This window comes from Canis lupus, chromosome 34 (genome assembly GCF_011100685.1).
Source record: "Canis lupus familiaris isolate Mischka breed German Shepherd chromosome 34, alternate assembly UU_Cfam_GSD_1.0, whole genome shotgun sequence".
Lineage (NCBI taxonomy): Eukaryota > Metazoa > Chordata > Mammalia > Carnivora > Canidae > Canis > Canis lupus.
Window position 1 is genome coordinate 35581405 of NC_049255.1, and position 17916 is coordinate 35599320.

The window sequence follows — 17916 nt, forward strand, 5'->3', positions numbered from 1 at the left end:
GAGACGGGGCGGGGCCGCCACACTTTCCACACCCCGGCCTCCCCGCCCCCGCCCCCGCCCGCCCCCGCCGCAGCCCCACTTCCGGGATAGGTCCCGGCGCGTCACAGGCCCCGCCCCCCGCGCCACCATTGGCCACGCGGGTCCCGAGGCCCCGCCCCGTCACGTGAAGCGCGCCCTGGCAACCCCACGTGCTGCGGATTAGTGCACTTCCGGCGTGAAGTGAGCACTTTCTCAGGGCCTGCGAACTTCTGGGTTCGGGGCGCCCGGGGTCCCCGTCGGAGTCAACGGTGAGCCCGAGCGCGCGCGTGGCGGCCCCGGCCCTTCAGGGGCCTGGCGGTTGTCACGTGACGGCCTCAGGTCGCGCGACGCACGCGACTTCAACGGGGCTGCCCTGCGTAGTGGTGGCGGGAACGTGGAGCTGCAACCGCAGGCGCAGGTGGGCGCTGCCTCGAGGCCGAGCCCGAGGGCGGGGCTGGGTGACCGGTGATGAGGTTCTGGCAGGAATCGCCCCCCCACCCCCGGGCGCCCGGACGGGTCCGCAGCACCCTCGGGGGTGGGCCCTGCGAGACCAACCCGCAGCACGAGGTGCCCCAGCCTGTCCTTCCGCCTGGGGCCGTCGTGCAGCTGGTTGGGTGTCAGCCCTGCGGCTCGGTGTGCATCGCGGGCTCGGGCCCACGCCGCCCTCCCGAGCTCGCCCCTTCCTTCCTCTTGGCGCTGGCATTTTGAGTCTGAGGTACGTCCACCCCCTCCCAGGTTAGAGCCCTTGGATTGTCTTCATAAGCCCCCGGGAGCCAGTAGGGACCCCACTAGGGTTAGGGACCAGGGACCTCAGCAGACACGTGCTCCTCTGTGCCCCGCCTCACAGCGCACTGCCTCTGGGGGCTGGTTTATGGGGCCCTGTAGGTCTGTGCTGCTCTCTCTGGCGAAGAGCCTGTGCCCCTTTTCACATCCCTATGTGTGGGGCTCTACGTGTCACACCGATATTTCACACGCCTCGAATTTAACCTTTATAACAAGCAAGTCGGGTCCCGTAAACTGAATTCAGCCCCGAGCTAATGTTCGAAAGAGTCAGAACCCGGTTCCTGAGTCCACTCTGCTTTCCCTCGCGCTGCCCGACTTCCCCCCCGTCTAGTGTTGCTGGAATGATGGCTGGCATTTATGTCAGCGGGGAGGGCATGACATGTCTTACGGGCGTTATTCCTTTCATCGTAACTGTTGCTTTCTTTCAGCCTCGACTTTAAGTTATGGTTTATACGAAGTAAAAGTTCTGTGAGTTTTGAGAAACGTAGGCCGTGGCGGAACTAACCACTCTCTAATCAAGTTAAGAATATTTGCCTCATTCCAAAAGTTTCCTCCTGCCTCTTCGTGGTCAATCCCTCCTCCCCGCTATGCCCAGCCCGTGGTAACCGTTGACAACTACTGTTTTATCTACATTTTTCATTGTGAGGGGGGAAAAAAAAGCAGAGGAAAGGAATTTGCCTAAAATCAGAGAGCTAGGAAATCGGACAGCTAAGGTTGAACTCTAGGCGGTTTGGCTCCACATTCACTGCTTCAGCTACCACCATTACTGCATTCACGTGAAATGTAGATTTGGAATCAGATGATTCAGCTTCATTCATTCAAAAAATACAGTTGGAGGGAAGTTGCTGGGATACTGCATCAGCAAATGTTGAACCATCGTTCCTAGGGGAAATGCCGAGTTAGGTTCCTGCGAGCCTCTGGTCACATTTTTGTCGGCTGACCTATATAGCACCTCATTTATTTTTATTTTTATTTTTAAAAGATTTTATTTATTTATTCATGAGAGACACAGAGAGAGAGAGAGGCAGAGACACAGGCAGAGGGAGAAGCAGGCTCTATGCAGGGAGCCCAATGCGGGACTGGATCCCGAGACCCCAGGACCACATCCTGGGCCGAAGGCAGGTGCTAAACCACTAAGCCATCCAGGGATCCCCTATAGCACCTCATTTAATGTGCATTTCAGTTTAAGACCATGTTAACATTTAATTCACAGCCAACAGCACTCTAATGTCACTGAAAGGAGCTTATCCAACACGTGGATTTTCTTTGCAAGGCACATCACAGTCTTCTTGTGCTCAAAACACTAGACAGCATTTTAGCACTAATGCTTCAGGGACATTTTAAATAGCTATGTCACCAGCAAAAGTCACAAAAATGTGAGAAGTGGCACGAAAAGACTGACAGGAAACACTTGTTTAATTTGACAGCTGCAACAAGAGGGCAGAACATCACCTTGTTGGACCTCAGCTAGGAAAATATACATTGGATGACTTCTCCCTTTTGTTGTTCTGTGCCTGTCCATGAATGACGGTAAAAGCACTGCTAGTACTGATTACAAGAAAACTGAAGGCATAAGAAAATTCACAAATATGAGATGTATGAATAATGGGCATTCACTCTTTTTATTTTAGTACCCTTAGCACTGGAATTACCATGTTGATCAAGACAGCCCTTTATGCATTAGGTGCTTGCAGTCCACTGGAGGATATGGTTTAGCAATTTTAACAGATAAATACTATTAAAGAAATAACTCCAGGGTACTGAAAGAAGAGTCTCATCCTCATCTAGTCTAGGTAGTGTCCAATTGAAATATAATGTAAGCCACATGTTATTTTGAGTTTTGTTGTAGCCACATTTAAAAAATTTTTAAAAATATATAAAACAGATTTCAGTGATGTATTTTATTTAACCCGATACACCCAAAATATCTCATATGTAACCAATATAAAATTGTTAAGAACTTTATGATTTTTAAAATTGGGTCTTCAATATCTGGTGTAGGGTACATCTCAATTCAAACTACCCATATTTTAAGCGCTCAGTAGATATTTATGACTAGTGGCTATCACATTAGACATCTCAGTCTAGAAGATTTCCAGACTGCTTCCCTAGGGGTGAATGCATTATTCTGACATGAGATAATTGAGTAAAAGCTAGCAACGAGGAGGGTTTTGGAAACGGCACCTTAGGCAGAGGGATTGGAGGTATAGATGAGAAAATTGTGGTATCATCCTGGACCTCAAATTGTTTAGTGTGACTGGTAAATACTGTAAAAAGATATGGCTGAAGTTGATTAAAATAGACATTGAAATGGTACATATAAGAAAATAACAGGAATGTAGTTTTTATTTAGAAAGACTATTCTGGTTATGATGTGGAAGATTTGGGGGGGAGGAGAAAATACTGGAAATAAGAAACCAATTAGGAAGGATTAGTTATGTTGTTAAACAAAGGTGGTGACTATGAGAACATAGGATGGATTCAAGAGAATTACATAGAAAAATGGAAATAATATAAGTAATTAAATGTTGAGAGGTCAAATGGGAAGGGAGACACAGGGTATGAGGGAGGATACAATAAAAAAACTGGCAGAATGATGCTACCATTCATTGAGATAGAAAATATAACAGAAAAAGCAAATTTCCAGGAAAAGTTGAATGGACTTTTGGGCAGATTGAATTTAAGGTTCCTCTGGGGAAAATATATGTCTTAAATAGAAATGGACATTTTGTGAATCATCACATAAATGATTATTAAAGATAAAGCCAGAGGTTTAATCCAGCCTTAAGGACACACATGGACTGAAGTGAAGGGTTGAAAAAAGATAATCCATGCAAATAGAAATCAAAAGAAAGATGGGGTAGTCATTCTTATATATCGGACAAAATGGACTTTAAGACAAAGAGTATAATAAGTGACAAAATTATATAATGATATGGGCGTCAATCCAAAAAGAAGACATAACATTTCTAGATGTTTTTGCATCCAACATAGGAATACTAAATACATAAAGCAAATATTAATAGACCTAAAAGGAGAAATAGACAGTAATACGTTAATAGTTGGGGACTTCAGTACCCCAATTTCAACAATGGATAGATCTTCCATTTAGAAAATCAATGAGGAGACACCTGGGTGGCTCAGTCCATTAAGTGTCTGACCTCAGGTCATGATCCTGGAGTCCTAGGATTGAGCCCTGCATCAGCTCCCTGCTCAGTGGGGATCCTTCTTCTCTCTCTCCCTCTGCTGCTCCCCCTGCTTGTGCTTGCTTGCGCTCTCTCTGTCCCTATGTTAAATAAATGCATAAAATCTTTAAAAAGAAAAAAATAGAAAATCAATAAGGAAGCAATGGATTTATACACACATAAGACCAGATGGACTTAACAGACATGTGTAAAACATTCCAACTAACAGTAGCAGAAAACACATTCTTCTCAAGTGCATATGGAACATTCTCCAGGATAGATCATCTGTGAGACCACAAAACAAGTCAGTAAATCTAAGAAGACTGAAATCATATCAAGCTTATTTTCTGACCAATAAAGGTATGGACCTACAAAGAATTACAAGAAGAAAACTGAAAAATTCACAAATATGTGGAGATTAAGCAACATGTTACTGAAAAACCAATGGGTCAAGGAGAAATAAAAAAATATCTTGAGACAGTGAAAATGGAAACACAAAATACCAAAACAAATGGAATGCTGCAAAAATAGTTCTAAAGGGGAAGTTTATAGTGATTAATGCTTACATTAAGAAAAAATAAAGGTCTCAAATAACCTAACTTTATACCTCAAGGAAGCAGAAAAAAAAAAAGAACTAAGCTTAAGTTAATAGAAGGAAGGAGATGACAGAGATCAGAGTAGAAATAAATGAAATAAAGGCAGAAAAACAATAGAAAAAATCAGTAAAACTAAAAGCTGGGTTTTTAAAAAATATAAGCAAACAGAAAAACCTTTACCTAGATGTACCAAGAAAAAATAATGGAAGACTAAAAGAAAATTATAAATGAAACAGGAGGCATTACAACTGAGAGACTACTATAAACAATTATACTCCAAACAGTTGGACAACCTAGAAAACACAGATAAATCCAAAAAACATGCAATGTACCATGACTGAATCATAGAGAATAGAAAGTCTAAAAAACCAATTACTAGTAAGGAGACTGAATCAGTACTCAAAACCTCCCAACAATGAAAAGTCCAGGGCTAAATGGCTTCACTGGTGAATTCTATCAAGTATCTAAAGAAGAGTTAATATCAATTTTTCTCAAGCTTTTCAAAAAATTGAGGAGTTACTTCTAAACTCATTTTATGAGAACACCTAATACCAAAATTAGACAACCACAGTATAAGAAAAAATTATAAGTTGCTGTATCTAATGAACATAGGTGCAAAAAAGACCTTAGCAAAATATCAACAAACTAAACTCAATAGTATATTAAAAGGATCATACAGCATAATCAAGTGGGGTTTATTCCAGGGATGCAAAGATGGTTCAAATCTGTGAATCAATCAATAGGATATACTACATTAACACAATGATGTATAAAAATTATAGTCATCTCAGTAGATGCAGAAAAATTCTACATGAATTCATGATAGAAACTCAACAAACTGCATATAGAGTGATTGTACCTCAATATAATAAAGACTATATATAACAAGCCCACAGTTCATATCTTACTGGTGAAAAGCTGTAGCTATTCCTCTAAGAACAGGAACAAGACAAGGATACCCACTCTCACCATCTTTATTTAACATGGTGTTGGAGGTCCTAACTAGAGAAGGTAGGTAAGAAAAAGTAATAAAAGGCATCCATATTGAAAAAGAAGTAAAATTATTTCTATTTGCAGATGACATCATATTACCTATGGGAAACCCTAAAGTTGTCTCTACCATAAAAATGTTAGAATAATGAATTCAGTAAAGTTGCAGGACACAAAATTAATATAGAAAAATAATTGTTTCTATACACTAGCAATGAACTGTCAGAGAAATTACGAAAATTATTTATTTATAATTGCATAAAAAAGAATAAAATACTTAGGAATAAACTTAACCAAAGTGATGAAAGACCTATATGCTGAAAACTGTATGATGTTCATTGAAGAAATTGAAGAAGACACAAATAAATGGAAATATTTTCTGTGCTCATGGATTGCAAGAATTAATATTATTAAAATGTCCATGATACCCAAAGCAATCTACAGATTCAGTGCAATTCCTATCAAAATTCCAATGGTATTTTTCACATAAAGAGAAACTCCTTATATTTGCATGGAACCACAAAAGACCCCAAGTAGCCAAAGCAACCCTGACAAAGAAGAACAAAGCTGGAGGTATCACACTTTTTGGTTTCAAACTATATTACAAAGCTATAGTACTTAAAACTCTGTGGTATTGGCATAAAAACAGACACATAGATCAATGGACTAGAGAAGGAGCCTAGCAATAAAACCATGTCTATATGGCCAATTATTTTATGACAAAGGAGGCATGAATATACAACGGGTAAACGATAATCTTTTCAATAAGTGGTATTGGAAAAACTGGGTAGCCACATGCAAAAGAATGAAATTAGGACTCTATCTTTCATGACACACAAAAATAACTCAGAATGGACTAATGGTTTGAGCATAAGATCCAAGCTGGTAAATATCTAGAAGAAAACAGAGGGGATTAGCTCTTGACATTGGTCTTGGCAATGATATTTGGATTTTTCACTAAAAGCAAAGGAAATAAAAATTAAAAGGTAGGACTACATTACACTAAAAAGCTTCTACAGGAAAGGAAGCCATCAACAAAAAGAGAAGACAACCTATGTAATGGGAGAAAATATTTGTAAGTCAAGCATCTAATAAGGGATTAACATCCAAAATATATAAAGAACTCACTTCAATAGCAGAAAAATTACCTGATTTTTAAAAATGGGCAAAAGCACAGAATAGACATTTCCCAAAGTAGACATACAAATGGCCAACAGGTACATAAAAAGGTCCACGTTACTAATCATCAGGGAAATACAAATACAAAATCACAGATAGTACCCCCACTCATTAGAATAGTTATCCTCAAAAAGACAATTGATAACAAGTCTTGGCAAGGATATGGAAAAGAGGAACCCTTGTGCACCATTGCTGGGAATGTAAAATGGTGCAACTGCTGTGGACAACAGCATGGCGGTTCTTACAAAATATTAAAAATAGTACTACCTTATGATACAGAAATCCCACTTTTGGGTATATATCCAAAGAAAATGAAGACAGGATATTAAAGAGATACATGTACTCTTGTGTTCATTGCAATATTATTCACATTGTTGATATATGGAAATAATGTAGGTGTCCCTCAAGGAGGTGAGTGGATGAAGAAGATGTGAAATGTATATACGTCACAGATGGACCTTGAGGACATTATCCTAAGTGAAGAAGGCCAAATGGAAAAGGGCAAATACTGTATTTAGATTCTATTATGTGTGGAACCAAAAAAAGTAAAACTCATGGAAACAGAGAGTAGAATATTATTGCCAGGGGATAGGGGGTGGGGTGGGGAAGTTGGTAAAAGGGCACAAACTTTTACCTATAAGATGAATAAAGTCTAGGGATCTATTGTATAACATGGTGACTATAGTTAATAACACTGTATTGTATGGAGTAGAACTTAAATGTTCTCACCCAAAGGGAAAAAAAACCCCAAAAACATAAATATGCAAAATTAATTAGATGAGAGGAATTTTTTTAAATGATGTATATCATATCATCATGATGTACACTTTAGTTTTTTTTACATTTGTCAATTATATCTCAAAGTTGAAAAAAGAAGGTAAAATATCTAATAATGTTTTATATTAGTTACATGTTGAAATGATATTTTGGATATGTTAGATTAAGTATATATCACCAATTTGAAAAGAGTCAGATGGGGTAAATAGGAACAAATAACGAACCCAAATTTAACCATATCATGTACTCTGGGAGTAGGCAAAGAACTTTTAGAAGACAGAGAAAGCAATAACCATACAAAAATCATATGTTAAACTTAATCAAATGTAAAACTTCTTATCAAAATGAATAGTCAGGCTACAGAGTGATGGGAAATAATAAAAAAAGAAAAGGTAGCTAAGATACCTTTCAACAGGTGAATGGATAAAACACCTGTAGTATTTTCATATCGAATATTGACTCAATGACAAAACAAAACAAAACAAAACAAAAAAAAAAACTATCCACCATTTAAAAGACATGGATAAATCTTAGATGTATATTGTCAAGTGAAAGAATCCAGTCTGAAAATGATTCCAGTTACATGACTTTCTGAAATAGGGAAAACCATACAATCAGCAAAAGATTGGTTGTTCCCAAGGCTTTTGGGGAAGAAGGGAGTTCAATAGTTGAAGACAGGCAATATTTTTAGGGCTGTGAAACTATTCTGTATGATACAAACACATTATGTATTTGTTAAAATCCATACAGCTTCACAGCACTAAAATGAAACATAATGTTTGCATTAAAAGGGATCATTTAGGAGCTTGGGGCGGGGGCGATCCAGGAAGAAATGAAGATGTGATAAGAGAAGGTAACTATTACAATCTATAAAATCACCTCCTTTCTCTGTTAGCAAGGAAATATCACAAGTTAGCAAGGAAATATCACAAGTCTATAGAGATTAAGTAAAGATTGAATAGGGAAGTGAATAAGGGAAAAGAGACAAATATCCCTTATGGAAAAATTCTAAAAGATTTATGTAGCAGCTTTGCCATAAAAGAGCATAACTCCCCACTGTGCATAAGTGATTACCTTCCAAAGAGTGGAATATGGAAAGGGGGAAAAAGAGTGACCTTACAGGGCAGAAGTCTGACAGTACTATCTCAGCAGGTGATCAAGGTCAATACCAACAGTGATAAGCCATAATCATAATGTACCTTGATATGTATGAAGAAAACAGCACTTTACTGTGGTCTTCATCTCCAAACCCATATCCCTAGACTAATCATGAGAAAACATCAGACGAATCCACTAGAGGAGCATCCTACAAATAGTTGACCAGTGCTCCTCAAAACCGTAAAGATTATCAAAATAAAGGAAACCTAAGAAACTCACAGCCAAGAGAAGCCCAAGGAGACAAGTAAATACAGTGTAGTATCATGGATAGGATTGTGGAACAGCAATATACATTAGGTAAAAACAAAAAAATAAAATCTCAGGAAATCTGAGTGAACTATGGACATTATAATATATTAATATATATAATATAAATAATATATATTATAATATTATAATATATTAACATATAATATATTAATAATAATATAATACGAGTCTATTAATTGTAACAAATTATAATACTAATGCAAGATGTTAATAATAGGGGAAACTGGTGAGGGAGTATATGGAAACTACACCATATTCTCAATTTTTCTGTAAATCTAAACTTTTGTAAAAAAAAGAAAGTCTATTATAAGTATATGGCAAATGACATATTCCTATTAATTAAAGGAATCCTACTTAATAATAAATACAAACAATAAAAAATGGGCAAATAACTTGAACGAGTACTTCACAAAGGAAAATACATAAATGCCTGATAAGTTGCATGAGTACTTAATATCACTAGTCATCAGGGAAATGCAAGAGTAAAGCTACAGTGAAAAACCACTATTGACCCACTAGAATAACTAAAAATTTAAAACCTGAAAAGATCAAATGTTGGTCAGGATGTGTGACTTGCATACATTGCTTGTGGAATTGTAAAATGGTACAACCACTGTGGGAAATGTTTGACAATTTTTCATAATACATAACAATTCCAAGTTTAGATATTTTTCTCTCCAAATGAAATCATATGTCTACAAAAAGACTTGCACGTGGAAATGGATAGCACCTCACTCATAGTAACTAAAAAGTGGAAATAATATAAAAGTTCATCATTGTTTATTGGATAAACAAACTGCTGTTTATTAATTATAGTGTTCCAATGCTAAAAGTAATAAAATGGAACAAACTATTGATAACCATAGCAATATGGATGAGTGACAGAGGCCAGAACATTATGCTAAATGGAAGAAACCAGACACAAAATAATTCATATTGTAATGTACTTTATATGATGTTCCAGAATGGGGAAAACCAATCTATGGTGGAATAAAATCAGAAAAACTATTTATTCTGGAAGAGGAGTGAGAAAAGGCAAAGAGTACTTTTCTGGGTGATGAAAATGTTCTATATCTAGACAAACATGGATTACCTGGGTATATGCATTTATCAAAAGTCATCATGTTTTAAATGAAGACGTATATTTTTAATATGTAAATTTACCTAAATTAAAACTCTGAAGGGGTTAAAAAAACTCTTCAGGAATAATAGGAATTTTGAATTGGTAATTTTAATAAATTGAACAATTATTTTAAAACTCCTGAATATTTTTGTGCTAAAAAACTATCAACAATGACATTATTAAAAAAAAATCAAGATTAGATTGTCAATCGATTTTTGCCAAGATAGGAAGGAGAGAAATGTAATAATAGAGTCATATGTGGAGTCAAGGCAAAGTTTTTTATTTTACCCATTTAATTTATTTTGAATGAATTTTAAGTTTATAAAAGTGTTGTGAAGATAGAATAGTTTCCATACCTAATGTTTATATCTTATATAATCATTGTACCTTTATCTAAAGTAAGAAATTCATATTAGCACAATATTGTTACTAAAGTGGAAATTTTCTTTGACTTGTCCCATTGATTTTCTGGTTTTGTTTCAAGATCCAATTTTGGATACCACACCATTCTTTTTCATTAGTGTCCTCCAATATGTGACAGTTTCTCAGTGTTTTTCTTGTTTTTCATGACTTGGAAAGTTTTGAAGAGTACTGTTTAAAATATTTTGTAGAATGTTCCTCAATATGAGTGCATGTGATGTTTTTCATTTTTTGTTTTGTTTTGTTTTGTTTTTTTGGATCCTATATTCATCTGTTTGGCATCTTTTGATCACAGGGCCAAACTAACAGCTAGAGATCTTTATATCTCCCCTGTGATCCAGAATTCACAGGTACATGAAAATCACATTACAAACCCTCTAACCAATTCTGGTCCATACTCTCAACCACCTCCTTTATCTAACTCTCACATACCAAGCCAATTTCTTCCTCTGTTTTAAATCACCAAGGGCCAGATACCAGCCTAATCCTACAGCTCAGAGCCAGTTGATGTTATTTGAAGTAGCCTCTCCTAAGCTGTTTATCCTGTACTGTCTTTCTTGTTCCATGGAAAACACAATAAAGTTTTAGGCCATTCTTCCCCCTTGTTCATACTTCTGCCTCCTGATCAAACCTGGTCTTTCCCCATTAGTTTCTGCATGGGAATTGTAATAAATTCTTTCGATGGTATTAGCCTCTCCATGTCATCATTCAGTCACCTCCGTAAATTAAAATCCCATAGCTACATTTTAATACATTTTGTCATTATTATACTAGGGTTATGAGTTAGGAAGAACACTATAGAAGCCAAGTGTTCTTATCATATCATGCTAGGGGCACATGATACCAACATGATTTATTACTGGTTATGTTAACCTTGAATATTTGGTTAAGGTACTCCTATCAGGCTTCTCTGCTGTACAGTTAATATTTTTCCCTTTCTGTATTCTATTCAATAGAAGCAAATCACTAAATCTAGCATGCAAGAACTGGAATTAAGTTCCACCTCTTGGTAGGATAAATATCAAAGAATTTTTGGACATATGTTCAAAAGCACACAATTCTTAGTAAACATGTTGGGGTAGATATTTCAAGGCTATGCACATATTCTGTTTTTCCTTAAAATTTTGCCCTACACTTATAGCATTAGTCTGTGGATCTCGCCTGTAGCAATTGTATTGGTGAATTGGTGAATTATTGGTGTTCTAAGGATAAATTTCTAGTTCCCTTATCTTTCTGAATTTATTACTTGAAATTCTTCCTTTAAAAAAAAAAGCTTTTGTTTATTTAAGAAAGAGAGAGAGCATGCACACAATCAGGGGCAGGGGCAGAGGAGAGGGAGAAACAGACTCCCTGCTGGGCAGGGAGCCCAACTTGGGGCTTGATTCCAGGACCCCAGTATCATGACCTGAGTTGAAGGCAGACACCTAACCAACTGAGCCACCTAGACACCCCTACTTGGAATTCTTCTCTAAAAATTTGTCTCTTTTCTCACTCACTGTTTGTTTGCTTATTTACATCAGTATGAACTCAAGGATAATTTATTTTACTCACTGGTATATAATCAACATTATCATTATTTTGTTGTTTAAATTGTTCCAGTGTTGGCCAATGGGATCCTGTGTCCTTTTGATATGCCCTGATCTCCCCATCCTCATCTTTTTTTAAAAAAGCACTTCTTTATTTCTAGGATTATGTGATATGCAGTCTCATCTTGTATTTTCCCCTGTTTGGCCCTAAAATCAAATGGTATTTATTTGCAGCTCAAGATCCTGTTGCTACAAGGCCTGCTTGTTTCTTTTAGGCTCTGCAGACAAAACTAGAATATAAATGTATGTATACTAACATGCATGCACATAGCATTGGTGGTCCCCATGACTACTTTCAGATTCTGTGTTTTGTTAGAAGGACTCACAGGCCTCTGAAATCATTATATTCATGGTTTATTACATCAAACGATACAAAGGAAAATTAGCAAAAGGAAAAAGCACATTGGATGAAGTCTGGAGGAATTTAAATTCAAATTTCCAAGAGTCTTATCCCAGTGGAATTTTACAGGATGCACTTGATTCCTCTAGCATCAAATTGTAACCACATGTTCAAACCGCTGTCTCCTAGGGAAGCTTGCTTGAGCCTAGGAATCCAGTGTTTCTACTGGGAATCAGTAACATAAACATGCAGTGATGTAGTTTCTGAAGGTCCCATTCCCAGAAGGAAAGAAAATATTCAGTATAAATCACATTGTTTGCACAAATTATCTAAACAAACTGGTACAAGTTTTTAAGATTTCTTTCACTTAGTAATGTAGTTGCATGAATCAATACTTTGTTCCTTTTTATTACTGAGTAGAACTTCATTTTCAGGATATACCATAGTTCGTTTATTCATCCATTGAAGGATGCCTTCTAGGTTCTAGTAATTAATATAAAACTACTATACACACTGTATACAAGATTCTGTATGAACATAAGTTTTCATTTCTCTTGGGTAAATACCTAGGAATGGGATTGTTGGGTCATTTGTTTGAAAGAACAGCCAAATTGTTTTACAAAGTGGCTGTATAATTCTGCATGCCCAGAGCAGCAAATGAGACTTTCAGTTCCATTCTCAACAGCATTTAGAATAGTAGGATATTGGGACGTCTGGGTGGCTCAGTGGTTGAGCATCTGCCTTTGGCTCAGGGTGTGATCCTGGGATCCTGGATTGAGTCCCAGACCGAGCTCCCTGCATGGAGCCTGCTTCTCCCTCTGCCTAGTCTCTGCTTCTCTCTCTGTGTGTCTCTCATGAATATATAAATAAAATCTTTTTTAAAAAAAAAAGAATTGTACTTTTTCGCAGTGGGTTTGCCGCCAAGAACACAGGTGTCGTGAAAACCACCACTAAACCTAAACCAAAATGGGAAAGGAAAAAACTCACATCAACATCGTCGTCATTGGACACGTAGATTCGGGCAAGTCTACCACTACTGGCCATCTGATCTACAAATGTGGCGGGATCGACAAAAGAACTATCAAAAAATTTGAGAAGGAGGCTGCTGAGATGGGAAAAGGCTCCTTCAAGTATGCCTGGGTCTTGGATAAACTTAAAGCTGAACGTGAACGTGGTATCACCATTGATATCTCCCTGTGCAAATTCGAGACCAGCAAGTATTATGTGACCATCATTGATGCCCCAGGACACAGAGACTTTATCAAAAACATTATTACAGGCACACCTCAGGATGACTGTGCTGTCCTGATTGTTGCTGCTGGTGTTGGTGAATTTGAAGCAGGTATCTCCAAGAATGGGCAGACCCGTGAGCATGCCCTTCTGGCTTACACACTGGGTGTAAAACAACTAATTGTTGGTGTTAACAAAATGGATTCCACTGAACCACCCTACAGCCAGAACAGATACGAGGAAATCGTTAAGGAAGTCAGCACCCACATTAAGAAAATTGGCTACAACCCCGACACAGTAGCATTTGTGCCAATTTCTGGTTGGAATGGTGACAACATGCTGGAGCCAAGTGCTAACATGCCTTGGTTCAAGGGATGGAAAGTCACCCGTAAAGATGGGAATGCCAGTGGAACCACACTGCTTGAAGCTCTGGATTGCATTCTGCCACCAACTCGTCCAACTGATAAGCCCTTGTGTCTGCCTCTCCAAGACATCTACAAAATTGGTGGTATTGGTACTGTCCCAGTGGGTCGAGTGGAGACTAGTATTCTTAAGCCTGGCATGGTGGTCACCTTTGCTCCAGTCAATGTTACAACTGAAGTAAAGTCTGTTGAAATGCACCATGAAGCTTTGAGTGAGGCTCTTCCTGGGGACAATGTGGGCTTCAATGTCAAGAACGTATCTGTCAAAGATGTTCGTCATGGCAACGTGGCTGGTGACAGCAAAAATGACCCACCAATGGAAGCAGCTGGCTCAGGTGATTATCCTGAACCATCCAGGCCAAATCAGTGCTGGATATGCACCTGTGCTGGATTGTCACACAGCTCACATTGCTTGCAAGTTTGCTGAGCTGAAGGAAAAGATAGATCGTCGTTCTGGAAAGAAGCTGGAAGATGGTCCCAAGTTCTTGAAATCTGGGGATGCTGCCATTGTTGATATGGTTCCTGGCAAACCTATGTGTGTTGAGAGCTTCTCTGACTATCCTCCTCTGGGCCGTTTTGCTGTTCATGACATGAAACAGACGGTTGCTGTGGGTGTCATCAAAGCAGTGGACAGGAAGGCCGCTGGAGCTGGCAAAGTCACCAAGTCTGCCCAGAAAGCTCAGAAGGCTAAATGAATATTATCCCCAATACCTGCCACCCCAATCTTAATCAGTGGTGGAAGAATGATCTCAGAACTGTTTGTGTCAATTGGCCATTTAAGTTTAATAGTGAAAGACTGGTTAATGATAACAATGCATCGTAAAACCTTCAGAAGGAAAGGAGAATGTTTTGTGGACCATTTTTGTGTGTGTGTGTGCATGTGTGGCCGTTTTAAGTTATTAGTTTTTAAAATCAGTACTTTTTAATGGAAACAACTTGACCAAAAATCTGTCACAGAATTTTGAGACCCATTAAAACAAAAGTTTAATGAGAAAAAAAAAAGAATTGTAAGATATTTTGATTTTAGCCATTCTATTATGTGTTTAGTAGTATCTAAATGTAAATTTAGTTTACATTTCCCTAATAACTAAAGGTGTTAAGCATCTCTTCCTATACTTATTTGCATGTGAAATGTCTGCTCAGATCTATTGCCTACATTTATATTCATTTATTTGTTTACTTATTGTTACTCTACATAGGATTCTGGGAAGTTGCAATGGTAGAAAGCACCAGGAATCTCTTTCTATACCTAGACAACTATTGCATTGGCAGACTCTGATGTAACAGATAGAGGAAGGCTCAGACGGTAAATTTCATTTAATATCTGTCAATTTCATCTTAGCACAGTAGTAGCAACCCATCCTCCCTTTCCCAGACCCATGGCAGGAAGCTGTGCCCATGTTCCAGGTTCAGCTTGCATGTAGCTTGTGGAAGTCACAGTGGACAAAAAGGATCCTGTCACCTCCAGTATTAACATATCTGTTCTCTGATACAGGTTGGGGCTTCTGATTTCAGAAGTGTGGGTAAAGAGTTGGGCAGCCATTGTTATTTTACCTTCTTCATTATTGCAAACCTTTCTTCAGTTGAAGTGGCATCCAGGGGATTTAAAAGGCTGGCACCCTTTGTCTTTTTTTTCTCTTGTTCCTCTTTTGGGAGTCAGACATTAAAAATGAACATTCAAAAGGAGTTGCATATGTGGGAGAAATTAGAAAGTCACCATGAAAGCTTAGGGACAGGCTCAGGCTCAGGCTCAGATAAGATCTATGATCTTTAGCGTAGACATTGCCTACAATAAAAAACAAAAACAGCAAACTCTAGGGGAAGTGGGAAAATTTAATCTCCAGAGTTACTGCGTTTTTTAGACTCTAATGCCTAGCTGTCAACAACAAGAAAAATAACAAGACATATAAAGAAATAGGAAAGTAGGGCAGCCCGGGTGGCTCAGTGGTTTAGCACCGCCTTCAGTCCAGGGTGTGATTCTGGAGACCCGGGATCGAGTCCTGCGTTGGGCACCCTGCATGGCATGGAACCTGCTTCTCCCTCTGCCTGCATCTCTACCTCTCTCTCTCTCTCTCTCTGTCTCTCATGAATAAATAAATAAAATATTAAAAAAAAAAGAAAATAGGAAAATATAGCTCCTTCAAGGAAAAAAATAGCATCAGAAATTGTCCCTGACTGCAGCTCTATTAGGTGAAATCTTTAAAGCAATTGTCTTAAAGATCCTTAAAAAACTGAAGGAAGGTGTGGGGAAAGGCAAGAAAATGATGTATGAAAATAAAAATATAAAAAAAATCAATAAAGAGATAGAAAATCTAAAAAGAAACCAAAAAGAAATTTTAGAGCGCAATAAGTTTTTAGAGCACTAAATACAATAACAAATGAAAAAGTCACAAGAGGGATTGAGGGCATATTTGAGCAGGCAGATGAAAGAACCAGTGAACCTGAAGATAGGATGATGGAAATTATCAGGTGTGAAGAACAGAAATTAAAAAGATTGAAAAGTGAACAGAACCTAAGGGACCTGTGGCACCATCCAGTGGACCAACATACATGTCTACGAGTCCCAGAAAGAGAAGAGAGAAAGGGAGAGAAACGAACAGAGAGAATCTTTGAAGAAATAACGGTTGAAAACTTACTTCCCAAATTTGAGGAAAGACATAAATATAAACATCTAAGAAGCACAACTAACTCCAAGTAAGTTGAACTCAAAGAAACCCACAATGAGACACATTATAATCAGACTTCCAAACAGCAGAGCCAGAAAATCTTGAAAGTAGCTTGAGAGAAGTGTTGAAAACAGAGATATATGTTACATTCAAGGGCTCCTTGATGAAAGTATCAGTAGATTTATCATCGCATACTTGAAGGCCATGCCAAAGGCAGTGAGATGATATATTCAATGTGCTAGAAGAGGGATCCCTGGGTGGCGCAGCGCTTTGGTGCCTGCCTTTGGCCCAGGGCGTGATCCTGGAGACCTGGGATCGAATCCCATGTCGGGCTCCCGGCATGGAGCCTGCTTCTCCCTCTGCCTGTGTCTCTGCCTCTCTCTCTCTCTCTGTGTGACTATCATAAATAAATAAAAATTTATAAAAAAAAAAAAGCTAAAAAAAAAAACCCTGTCAACCAAGAATTTTCTATCAAGTAAAACTTGATTAAATGAGGAAGAGAGAAAGAAAAGAAAAAAAAGAAAAAAAGAAAAAATTTTAAAAATGAGGAAGAAATTAGGACATTAGCAGATAATAGTGGTTTTTGTTTGTTTGTTTGTTTGTTTGTTTTCTGTTAGGCTTGCCCTGCAATAAATGCTAAAGGAAATAATGCAAGTTGAAATTAAAGGGCACTAGATACTAACTTAAATCATATGAAGAAATAAAGATCTCAGTAAAGGTAAACACCTGGGAAATTATAAAAACTAGTATTATTGTAACAATGGTTTGTAACTCCACTTTTTGTTTTCTACATGATTCAAAAGATTAATATATTTAAAAAATAATAGTTTAAAAGCTAGAATTATTACACTTTTCATTTGTAACTCCATATATTTTTCTATGTAATTTAAGAGATTAATACATTCAAAAGAATTATTAGATTATGTTTGGGGGCACACAGTATATAAAAATATCATTTTGTGACAGCTGAAAGAGGTGAGGATGGAGTTGTCAAGGAGCAGTGTTTGTATGTTATTGAAGTTAAAACTGAAAACTCTTCCTCTAATATTAGGAACAAGGCATTGGATGTCCACTTTAACCACTTCTATTCAAGTACTAGGAATTCTAGCCAGAGAAATTAGGAAAGAAAAATAAATAAAAGACATTCATATCAGACAGGATAAGTAAAATTAT

General features: G+C 37.9%; 1 protein-coding gene across 15 annotated transcripts in view; it reads left to right on the top strand.

Moving 5' to 3' along the window:
• Positions 1-208: 208 nt before the first annotated feature.
• Positions 209-17916, top strand: part of LOC119867530 — a 115753-nt gene continuing 98045 nt past the window's right edge. For 3 of the 15 annotated variants that reach the window (XR_005384004.1, XR_005384012.1, XR_005384013.1), the window contains exon 1: positions 482-733. The gene's annotated coding sequence lies outside the window, so the exon portion shown is untranslated. Of the gene's footprint in view, positions 437-464; positions 734-15276; positions 15384-17916 lie in introns of those variants that run through there. The other 12 variants (XR_005384006.1, XR_005384008.1, XR_005384018.1 and 9 more) reach the window with 11 other exon arrangements.